The sequence below is a fragment of the Suncus etruscus genome, chromosome 14 (assembly GCF_024139225.1).
Source record: "Suncus etruscus isolate mSunEtr1 chromosome 14, mSunEtr1.pri.cur, whole genome shotgun sequence".
Taxonomy (NCBI): Eukaryota; Metazoa; Chordata; class Mammalia; order Eulipotyphla; family Soricidae; genus Suncus; species Suncus etruscus.
Window position 1 is genome coordinate 16,209,487 of NC_064861.1, and position 9,067 is coordinate 16,218,553.

The following is a 9,067-nucleotide window of genomic DNA, read 5'->3' on the forward strand; positions in this document are numbered from 1 at the left end:
AGGAGATTGTCTTATACACCAGAAAATACGGTATATCAAATTAGACTATAAATTAAATTTAGAATTAAAACTAAAAAAGTAAATAATAAAGGAAGAGTAAGTCATATCTATTTGCTATTAGTGCAGGAGAGGAAAAACAGTTTAAGCATAAAACAGAAAAAGGAATTGTAGTGGTGAAAAATCCATTGATTTGATGATGTCCCATACCCCTAGCATCATCTCTGAATTTTATTGTGCTAATAAAAATATGAAAATAAGAAATACAAATTAGAAGATAATTTTCATTGGAGAAAATATATTTTCAGATATTGCTGATTATTAAAACACATTTTATTAAGAAGACAGACAGTATTGCCCTAAAATGCTTGAATATTATATTTTGCTTGATTTAGATTGATATCATTTTGGTAATTACCTTCTGTGCTTTGTATAAATTAGATATTAGTTCTAGAGACAATGGAAAACCTAGGATCAAATGAAAATTAAAAAGCATTTTAATATCCTATTTAATGCATTCCTACTACACACAGTTTTATACAAACATAAAAATATTTATTCATTACAAGGAAAATGATCAAGAGAAAAGTTAAGATATGTATAGAATCGACCGTCTAAAAATGCATTTATCGAAAGAAAAATGTGGAAAATACTAGGGATTTAACCTTAAATTTATATTGAGGGTCCATTTTGTGTTTGCTTTAATATTTTGCTACAAAAAATCTTTTGGTATATTATTCTAGAGTTGGAGTTTTCTGGAAAGAAACTCCATTATTCTACTGATTTTGTGCTTTATCTAAAGTTGAACTCAATAGTTCTTACACAAAGGAATTATATTTCTTATGACTTATTTATTAGCAGTGATTAGCAACCTATTAAAATGCAAATCATCAGTTATATGCACACAAGCCCTTTGGAAAAAAATCAGAAAATTAGACTTGGGATCTGGTGCTTTTATTTCATTGGACCTTTTCCCAAGGTTATTTCATTAAACTCTCTTTAATGGGATTTCATCAGATGTAAGAGAAAATTTAAATGAAAACTTACATTTTATTTTTTATTTGCATCTTCCCCACTAATATACATTAAAATATACTGCACAGGGACTAGAGAGGTAGTATAGTAGTTAATGTGAAGTGCATGCAACCAACTCCTGTTCAATCCTAGGATGACTGAGAATTGTTGGGAGGGATCCCTGAACTCCTGAGCACTGTTTGTGAGTGTCAACCTACCAATATCTGGACAATGATCGAAAGACTAGAGTGTACGACTAGTAAACGTAAGTAATGGAGTGTTTAATTCATTTGATGATGTTGCTCTAATTCTATTATGATAAGGTTTCTATTATGCCTATTCTCAGTTTTCAAAGATGATGTATAGATAGATAGATAGATAGATAGATAGATAGATAGATAGATAGATAGATAGATATTCTTCACAGTGCCTTTGTCATAAACTGTATTAACTCCCATATTTTTATTAATAATGATCTTCAAACTAGAAAGAATGAACTGACGGACTTAACTAATTGATGAAGGAAGTATTGGCTTAGCTTAGTACACAAATGTAAGGGAAGCTGTAGGACATGACAGATCACAGGAAATTAATATATAATTATATAATATAGTCATCACTGGTCCCTTTAGGTATTCTACTGATTTTCAGTTCAACTCCAAAAATACAAGAGACCAACTACCCTGGATTTGTCACTAGGTTGTCATTTGTCTAGGAGACATCATAGAGATCATTATTATTAAAGGATATTAAGATATGTTTTTTTGTTTTGTTTTGTTTTGTTTTGGTTTTGGTTTTTGGGCCACACCCAGCGGTGCTCAAGGGTGGCTGTCTGCTCAGAAATAGCTCCTGGCAGGCACGGGGGACCATATGGGACACCGGGATTCGAACCAACCACCTTTGGTCCTGGATCGGCTGCTTGCAAGGCAAACAACGCTGTGCTATCTCTCCGGGCCCGGATATTAAGATACGTTTAAAAAGAACTCAAAATGACTATTTAGGAAACAAAAAAGCAACATGTTTCTCTGATACCTTTAGAAATTATTATATAAGAATAACTTTCCTCAGTGAAACTAATTTTTTTGCCATTCTTTGCGTATACACATATGACAAAATATTTTTTTCTTTGTAGAACTGTTTTTTTCATATGAGTATAACTATGTCTAAAGCTCATCCCTTGTTCCTACCATCAGAATTTTATTTTCAGATCAATGCAGGCTCCAGGTATGCTATTGTGAAAAATATTTTTTAATATTTTTATTGTAACCAATGTGAATTACAAGTTTTTCAAATTATATTTAAGATACATAGTGACAATGAATTACCACCAGTGTTGTCCTCCCTCCACTCCTGTTCCCAGTTTGCATCTGATACTTCTCCACTTTGCCACCTGGAGTGCTAGTGTAACAGGTCCTCTTTGTGTATAGCTTGTTGTAGACTAGGGGTATTGATTCTGTTGTTGTTGACTTTGGGTTTGATGTTTAGGTCTAATCATTTTTTTTATTTCCACTCAAATTTCAAGCAACTGTTTGCTCCTGGTATCATTCATTTTTCCTCCCCCCTCAATTTATGAGGCAGAACAAGATAATTCAAGTTCTGTCATTCTGTTGGAAAAACAAAACAAAATGAAAACAACCAGCAACTGCAAAACTCCAAAAAAACACAACAGCAAAAACAACAACAAAAAAAAAAAATAAGAAAGAGAAAAAGAAATGAAAAGAAAAAAAACGGGTAAGGCTTGTGTGGCAAGGTTTTTGTTTTTGTTTATTTGCATAGGCCCAATAAGTATTGGGGATGTTAGAAAGGGAATTCCATTGGCCTAAGAGATACAGGGTTTCTCCACTCCTGAACTGTACTGTCATGCTAACAACTACAGGTTCCGGACATACTTATTGTCAAACCCCACAGTCTTTTTATGGTTCCAGGAAATGTTCTGCTCAGTTGTGGCTAACAAAACCAGTCCTCAGACATTAGAGATCTTGGTATTTGCACAGCTCCTAGGAGCTTTTTTTATGGTTCTAGAAGTTCTGCTCCATCATGGTTGTATAGTTAGTCTTCTGTAATTAGTGATCTTTTTTTTTGCACAGATCCTAGGACGAGGCCTAGGGTAGAGTCTTTCCTTATGGTTCCAGAAGTTTTGTTTCATCACGGTTGTCAAAATCAGATTTGGAACATTGGTGGTGGGAATGTTGCACTGGTGAAGGGGGTGTTCTTTACATGACTGAAACCTAATCACAATCATATATGTAATCAAGATGTTTAAATAAAGGAAAAAAACCAGACCACTGAAATTAGTGATCTTGGATTTTTTACAAATCCTATGCTGAAGCCTAGACTAGCATCTTACTTATTGGTCCCAGGAAGAGTTCTGCTCAGTCACAGTTGTCAAAGTCAGTCTTCTGTAATTAGTGATCTTGGTTTTTCTACAGATCAATGGACAGAGTGTCTTCTGATTTTATGTTACCCTTAGCTGATGAGGTAGAGCAAACTGCTCTCAGATCAAGTTGTTGCGTATCAACCTGGCACAAGTTGGTGACAGCTTGGTATTAGGAACTCCTTGGGGGAAGTTTGATTCCTGGTGCTGTTGCAGAAAACTGTGTTGGTTCTAAGGTTGCGATCTGAGGTTAGGGTTGGACAGTCACCTATCACATGGAGTCTAAGTCGAGTCCCCATGACAAGTATTCAGGGTGGGATATGACCCTGTATTATAGAATGTATGGGTTTTTATCCCTAATATATAAGAGCTTCTTACTATACATAGATTTCCCCTTCTTTAGTATGTCTGTGCAAAAGGGAATGGTGTCATATTATATTGCTGCTGCTTTTGAGGGTAAGAATGACAGGCTATACATTCTCTGTGCCTTAGATTTGACCTGAGTTTTTATCCCAAGCTAGACTTTTTCTCCTAGAATTTTGTACCAAGCAGAAACAAAACAAGCAAAATTAAGATAATAAAAATAGGGGCCGGAGAGACAGCATGGAGGTAAGGCATTTGCCTTGCATGCAGAAGGACAGTGGTTTGAATCCTGGCAACCCATATGGTCCCCCGAGTCTGCCATGAACGATTTCTGAGCATGGAGCCAGAAGTAAACCCTGAGCGCTGCCAGGTGTGACCCAAAAACCAAAAAAATATTTAAAAGATAATAAAATAATTATAAAAATAATTATAATACACAGATAAAAATAATACAAAATAAATGGATAAAGGAGGTTATTTTACATTTGGAGTTATAACTATTGAGGTATTAAATATACAGAGAAAATATAGATATCCTCATTATGTCTTTTGAGATATTCTTGAGGGAATGAGATCCAAGGCACTTTTTCACCCCACATCATGGCCTTATTGAGTTTGAGAAATGGTTTGCTGCAGTAAGGAATCAGGTAGTGTCCTTGAGCTGGGGGTCCTTCTAGAGCTGAATTCAGTAGCATGCAACAGTCCACATTTAGGGAAGGGAGTGTGAGAAAGAGGGCCGTATAGAATGAGTCAGCAGGAGTGGTGGTCGCAACTTCTTGCCAGGGCACTAGTTGTGGGAGTGAGAGGATTTCCTTTCACTTTGGAAGCTGAGTAATGTCTTATTGGGGCAGGAGGTCGGTCTCAGTACCCAATAAGTTAAGAACTGAGGGTAAAGAGGGTTAAATAGGAAAAGATAATTGATCAGGATTGAGGGGACTAGAGGTTAGAATGAGTTCTGGTGGGGGGGGATAATATATAAGAGGGGCTATATACAATATAGGCATGATTGTTTACATTATAGATTGGACAGACATAGAGGAGTTCACTGTATACAAACTCATGCCCAATTTAAAGACAGACATTAGAAATCTATTCATAAATTGCTGGAGATCTGACCCTCATAGGAAAGTCTGTGTGCTTAAAAAGTAAATTATTTGGGGCTCGGAGAGATAGCACAGCGGCGTTTGCCTTGCAAGCAGCCGATCCAGGAGGACCAAAGGTGGTTGGTTCGAATCCCGGTGTCCCATATGGTCCCCCGTGCCTACCAGGAGCTATTTCTGAGCAGACAGCCAGGAGTAACCCCTGAGCACTGTCAGGTGTGACCCAAAAACCAAAAAAAAAAAAAAGTAAATGATTTAAGAAAAGATACATACTTAGCTAAAATATAGGTTAGGAGGGAAAGGCAAAAAAAAAAAAAAAGAAAGAAAAAGAAAGAGAGAAGAAGGAAAAAAGAGAAAAAATAAGTTAAAAAATTTGGTTGGCACCTTGGAGTTGGAAAGTTTTCCAATTTTTAGCCACTTCATCAATGCAGGAGTAAACTGCTAAATGAATCTTTCAGAGTTAGATTGTGAATGGAGCTTTTTAGGATAAGCATGATTTTCACATCTAAAGTACAAAGCAGTATGATAGTGAGCACCATAAGAGGTGTCTACCATATGTATTATATATATTATATGCCATGTTTTGCGCATCGAGGTTCCTTTCCAAAAAGAAACTGACAGCATGGGCTTTATGATGTAATAGTAACATAGATTGCATTGAAAAAGAAGAAAGAAGAGGAAAGAAGCAGAAAGAAAGAAAAAGAGAAAAAAAGGAAAAGGGATAATAGAAATTTGCAAAAACTCTATGAGTGGGACCTGTAACATAAGTTTGTGGCACACTGTTGTCTGTTTCAGTGGTCGCAATGGTTATAGGTTTTATATATAGTTCAGGCCCTGCAGTGATGGTGTCGCTTGCCTGACAAAATATTTTTAAAGAACCAAAGAGTTGAGTTTAAAAGACTGTTGATAGGGTTGGTGATGGGAGTGGACTATTAGGATATATCTAAAATTAAGTTTATAGCAAGCATTCTATCTTATAAATGTGGTAGCTATTGTATATGTAACCCAAATTTTTAGTTCAGGCTCAAAGATATTGCAGTCCTTAGAAAAACTTAAATTTAAATAAATCTACCTAGTCATATTAGAAAAACAAGAGTTTCATAGTGTTGCCTGCAGGCTTGGAGGATCAGAGAGATAGAATATATCTGTGTGTATATGTATAATGAGTGTGTGAATGGAAATTATAAAAATGTGCTTTACTATGGGACTGAGTTCAACTCTCCCTTTCCCCCATACACATATCAAACGACTTTCTCTCTTGGAAGAACATGGATGAAAGCGAAGAGGTAGATATGTAAGAAAATAAGAAAGAGTTCAAAGGTTTGCATTCAGGACTCAAACCTAGGTACTACATGTTCCCATGAGTACCACTATGGAGGATCCCCCAAGTACAGAGTCTGGAGTAGCCCCTAAATGCTTTAGATAAGATTTAAAGAAAATAATAAAGAAGGTTTGAAAAGTTCTTGTTTTTTTTTGTTTTTTGTTTTTTTTTTGTTTGTTTGTTTTTGGGCCACACCCGGTGATGTTCAGGGGTTACTCTTGGCTATGTGCTCAGAAATTGCTCTGGGCATCAGGGATAGAACCAAGGTCCATCTTGGGACAGCCATGTGCAAGGCCAGTGTCCTACCACTGCACTGCCACTCCAGCCCTGAAAAGTTATTTCTAAAAGTATTGACAATTAGGTATCACAGCAAACATTTTCTTTTCTTCTGAACTGTGTAATTGAAGCATAGGCAACTTTGAATCAGGGAAAGAAAGACCATGTAATCTGATTGCGACAGAAATGTCAGTGACTTTATTGCAAAATTATGAGTTTTTTCAATGGACATTGGAAAAGGAATGGCAGAAATAAAAAAAGCACAAAGGAACCCTAACATTGAGAAGAATAAAATGTCTTTCCTCTTCCCTCCAAATATAGACTCAGCAAAAGCAGCACACTGAGAGGAAGATAGTGTGAGGTGGCTTCTATCTAGACAGTTTTGAAATTAATAAATTTAATCATTGTTAACTGGGATTAATAGGAAGATCATTAACCTTTTATATTTTATTTTACTAGTGACTAATTTATATACAAAATATTGCTAAAGAAATTAATACTATTCTTGCTTGCAGCCAACACTGGCTCAATCCCCAGTATCCTAAATGATCTCCCTTCAGCACAGACCTAGGAGTAGGCTCTATGAACCACTGAGTATGGTTAAGACCAAAACAAAACTAATGTTGATATATGCAAATAATATGCAATTTTAAACTACTTAATGCTCTTTAACATAAACTTTACTCATTTCATTTTTCTCATATTTTAGCAAAAATGAAACATTTGTCTAACCCAGGGAATAATTTCTGTACAATATGTACCATTTTTAATAAGAATATTTTTTCTGGTAAAGAATACTGCTAGTATTCTTCTAGCATTCTGGTAAAGAGTACAGCAGCTAGGGTGTTCACTTTGCCTGTGTCCAATATGGTTCGATAGTATCCAATACTGTCCCCCAAGTCCTCTAGAAGTGTTTTCTGATTACAGAATCAGGAACAGCCCCTGGGCATTGCTGAGGTGTGACTCCCCAGAAAAGAGAAGACTGCTGTAATGTGACTTGATAAAGCACCTAAAAACCATAAAAGTAAATCTGACTTGCTTTTGTGTCCTGAAATGCAAATTCGAGCATACTCAGAACTGTATGGTCTATTTTCCTGTTCAATCTGGATCTGCCATTTTCTTGCTGAGAGAAAACTGACTAAATTGTTTCTTGCCCTTATTAACCATCTTATAACATGGAATAATTATACCTGTCTTGTAGGATCTTGCTGCCCAGTAAATAAACTAAGGAGATTCATATAGAAATTAGTTCAGAAAATTAGATTTATAATCTAGTCCAAAGTATTCTTTTTGTTGTTGAGGGAAATGAATACCTCCCCTTCCTCAAATGTTAATAAGCAATAAAAGTTGACCTCACTCTCAGAACTAATTGGACCCCCAGGACACTTTTCTTCTTCACATCCCAACTAAGAAAAAAGTGAACACAAACTTTCTCTTCAGGTGGTACTTTTAAATCAAAGAACACATTCTTCATGGTTACCAAAATCCCCAAATATGCCTGAACATTTTTCTCCTAAATCAGAGAAAGTGAGTAAAGTGACTTCATCTCCTTTCAATGAGAGGTAGCTCTCTTTCACACACAGTCTCCTCCACTTGTGTGTGATAATGAAGCAATGCCACAGCACAGGGGGTCTGAGTTTATGCTGAGACAGACAAGTCCTCAGTGGATGCAGGATGAGGGATGCAGGAGCGCTTGGCTGACTCAAAGACCAGAACCACAACATCTGTCTGCTCAGTTTTGCAGTGGCACTCTAGGCAAGAATCTTTTGCCCACATTGTGGTCACCACTGGGAGTTCAAATTAAATTAGGTCTCACTTAAATTGGATTTATTCCCATTTCATTACCATTTGCACAATCTTGCCAATGTTTGGCAACTTGCTAATTAGTCATAGAGTGACTTTAGGAGTAGTAATTGGATAGTTAAGTCTTACTTTTCTGCTGTTGAACTGATCTATAGAGCCTATTAAAATCCTTGTATGTGTGCTCACTTTTTATTCTGGTGGCTAACAACTCACCATTAAAAGTCAACATGGCAATGACCTTTTCTCTAATCTCAGGAAATGAAAGTTTAAAAAAAAAAAAGAAAAAGAAAACTTACCAAAACATCTAATGCAACTAACTTGTTAATGCTGCAGTTTTTCTGATTCACTTCCACTGACGTATTGCACAAGAATGATTTGTCTCTTTCAGAAGTGGTAGCAAAAACAAAGCTTTAGAGAATTAATGTAATAAAAGGATGATTTTTGAGGATAATTATCTTTGAGTGCCAGATTGAGGCTGAATGTATTTAACTTCCTAAGGCTCTTTCACCTTCCCATTATATGACTTTGTTTCTAGAAATAAAGTGTTTCTAGAAATCCAGAAATTTAAAAAAAAAAGCTTTAATTAAACAGAATAATTCTAGAAGATAGAACTACTATGCTTGGGGTTGTTTTCTGACATCCTGGTCTTTCTTCAGTACTTCTAGAAGTAATACATATTAAGATTCACTCTGCTGTGCTGTATCTCCTCACAAAGAGACTCTCCAGTGGGTCCTGTAGAATCTATACCAAAAGGGTGAACTTAATAGATATTTTTGTTTTGTTTTTTTGAACCACACCCAGTGATTCTTAGGGCTTACT